This window comes from Pyxicephalus adspersus, chromosome 8, assembly GCF_032062135.1.
Source record: "Pyxicephalus adspersus chromosome 8, UCB_Pads_2.0, whole genome shotgun sequence".
Classification (NCBI taxonomy): domain Eukaryota; kingdom Metazoa; phylum Chordata; class Amphibia; order Anura; family Pyxicephalidae; genus Pyxicephalus; species Pyxicephalus adspersus.
This window is the reverse complement of record NC_092865.1, coordinates 1,073,049-1,076,533: the sequence shown is the minus strand read 5'-3', so window position 1 is coordinate 1,076,533 and position 3,485 is coordinate 1,073,049. Positions and strand designations below refer to the sequence as shown.

General features: G+C 42.1%; 1 protein-coding gene across 3 annotated transcripts in view; it reads right to left on the bottom strand.

Annotated features, from left to right (window-relative positions):
• The window catches only part of SLC6A9 (solute carrier family 6 member 9), a 68,210-nt gene that overhangs the window by 43,713 nt on the left and 21,012 nt on the right, over window positions 1-3,485 (bottom strand). The gene's annotated exons all lie outside the window — the stretch shown is intronic.

Below are 3,485 nucleotides of genomic sequence, written 5' to 3'. Positions count from 1 at the left end.
AGAGAGAGAGAGAGATGGGGAGGGGCTGTGACTCACCCCCATCCCCCTTCATATTATTCCTTAACCCAATACTATACCTACCCTCAGGACCCCTCTCATTTACCCCCAGTTATGTCCTGGACTCTTCAATCTAAAATGTATTTGGTCCTGCCAGTAAAGCTAGTTTGAAATAAATTAAAGAGAAGAGAGAGAAGGGAGAAAGAGATAATGAGAGAAAGAAGAATAGGAGAGCAGAGACAAATGGGGTGAATGGGGCATTGGGGCAATATGAGGTTAGCATACAGAAACAAGGGGGAAGAGCAGGGACAATGAGGGTGGCAGATGAGAGGTGGAGACAATGAAATTGGGGTAAGGAAAGAGGGGCCCTGGGGCAGCAAGAAGGGGCGGGACGAGATAGATTGGGGGATATAGATGGAGGGGGGAGCGGGGAAGAGGGAGCGAGGAGCAGGAGGGAAGAATAGGAAATGTAAGAAGGAGTGGAATCTTGGGCAGGAAACCAATAAATGATAATAAACATAGAAGAGAGAGTGGAAGGGAGGTGCAGAGGGGATAAAGACCCTGAAGTTATAATGTCAGGTATAGACCCTGAAAAATAATAAATACAATCATTTTGACAAAAAGATATTATTTATCCTCAAAATGTTCACCCTTTTGAATATAAATGCAGAAGAAAATGATTGTGTACAGACAGGTGACAGATAAAAGGAGTTCTAGATCTGGTGACAGCAATGGTGGTGATAATATAGGATGATAAATTCACTTATTATTGTCATTTGTGTCCCCAATACACCATACAATGGAGCTGAGCACCAATCTACAGCCCGGCTGGGTCACTATGACATTGTGTCATGTTCCTGTATTAAGAGAATCGCTTAGTTGTGACTTTATTACACAATGAGCCTTAAAAATGGGTATTTCCTATATTACTAAACGTCCCCCCGCCACCATCACCGCCAGAAAGCCCTGCCGGACTTTGTGCCCACAGCCCAACATTACTCCACACAACCCGATGGATGCGCAAATGAAATATTTGCAGACACATCAGAGAGGCGGCCAGAAATGAAAACGTACAGAAATATAATTTGACATTTAAATGATTTAGTAAATGGCCAGTCCATCCGAAACTTTCCTCTCACTACCCACCTATGGCACCTCTCTGGGACCATGAATCTATTATTTTAAGTTTTCAGTTATAAAACATCTGGCACAGCTATTACTTTTCTTTGAGATTTTCCTTCATAGTTCACAAATGTCTGACACTCAACTTGCTACAATGCTGCAGTCTGATCATTGGGGGGAGAGGAGACTGAGGAAATGCTTCCTTTGCTTGCAACAGACTGATGACATCATCTCAGCCTAAGGGAAGTCACTGACTGGAGCTCAAGGATGGGATTTTAGTTAGATGAAGCTTTTTTAGGAAAATGATCATTTGTTGATGTGTTGTGAAGGGATTTATACATGCAGATTTCTAAGTAACATTCTTTATTATTTATGTAACAGATAAATATAATTTGAACTAATTATAAATGTGATCATCTCTGTAACTGAGAGAAACGCCTTCATTTGAGACAGATGGACACTTTCACCATATGACCATGAAATATTTCAAATCAAGACATCTCTGAAGTCGGCACAATTCCACCATAGCAGGGGCTGCGATGACCTCCCTGATCTGTATAGGAAATGGATTGTAAAGCTGCGTACACACGGCAAATTTTTCTCGCCCGATAATCGGTATCGGCCAATTATCGGGCGAAAATCTGCCGTGTGTACAGTCGAGGGGGAAATAGAGTTGGGAGAGGGCATGAGGATGGAAGCGAATAATTGATTTCTCTGACACACATATTTGTTTGACTGATCAGAAACAAACAATCTCCAATATATCGCCATTGCCAGCTCACTTAGCAGAGTTGAAATCAATCAAAAGTTCACTGATTTGACTAAATTGAGCTTTTGTCTTGTTCATTCAGTTTTATTAGTTAAGTTGCAATGACCGATCAAATGAAAAGTAATAAAATAATCATGAATATGTGTGAGTGACCCAAGGGAAAAGTTTTAAAAGGCTTGTTTTTCTTTCCATAAATCAATGTTTAAGTGTAGTCAGGTAAACATACAATCTACAAGCTTTTATAAGATTTGTTTTGATTGTGACCTCCCCTGTCCCCTTTAACCCCCCCCACACACACTCTTCTTTTGGTGACAATGCTATGTTCAGGGCCTTGCAATTATCTTGAAAAGTTGGCAGGTAACAAATAAGATTTTTGCTGTGAAATGAGCTCCCTGAAAATCTCCTGCCCTATTCAGCGGTTTATGCAGCAGAAAGGCCTCTTCTCTGTTTAACAATCCATGGGCACCATCGGCCTTTCATTCTCTAATCACGTTCTGTAATATTTGCTGCACATCACTGGGACTGTTCAGGGAATAAATACTGAGCAGGTTCCTCTGTCCATACATACAAGACTTCTTCCAGCTCTGCTTCATCCTTATGCAGAAACTCAGCCGGGCTGGATCCGGAATTAAAAATGAATCTTGATACATAATAGAGGAGAGTGAATGTTGCTGTATTCCTTGGGTGTTACATAATATTAAACCAGAGAAGTTATGCGTGAATGTCCTAATTCCAGGGACAGAATCCTAGTTCTAGTAATAGCTGAATATTCATCCTTTATATATTACAGACAGAACACAACACTTTCACTGGGTGTCACTTTATGCACTGGCACTGATGGGGTTAAACATGATGTATACATTGCTCTATAGTATGTACAGAAATATGCCGAGCATTGACACAGCTGACATAACTTCCTGTATAGAGATCACACAACCAGAAGAGATCTCACAGGGTCCTAGCCGGGGCCCCATGCGACCATTGTACGGGCCTGCGATCTACTGCGAAGCAAAGCATGAGGAAATCAATGCACCTGCTTCAGAATTTATTACACCATGAGCTGCTTTACAACAAAGGCTGCTGCAAGCTCATAAAATATCTCTGGTTCACCTGGTCAGAACACACTTGTAGTGAATGTGCAATGAATGTGGTGGCGTGAACAATCCGCACTCCGCTTCCTTTACTTACATTGTGAAGTAGGTGCAGCTCACGCAGGCTCAGAGCCATCATACACCATCACTGCTCACATTTTGCAACAGTAAACAAAGATTTATAAAAGTTTATTTGCGATTCTATAGTAGAAGCGGCCCTCTGCCCTCTCACCTGCAGCAATAAATGACGAAGGCTTCCTGTTACAGAGATGCAGCCATACAAAGTATGAATCTACATTCACAAACATGGAAAAGAACAATGTCTGGGCCCTGGGTCCCTCAGAGTAGTCATATGGAGTACAATCTACATTGTACAATGTGATTGAACTCTGGGATGGTAATGGGGGCCTACTGGGCAATTACTGGGGCCCCTCGCGTTCTTCAGGGCCCCAATTGACAGAATAGTAGGAGATGCAGGTAGATGGGTAGCTGTGTATTTGGGGTCT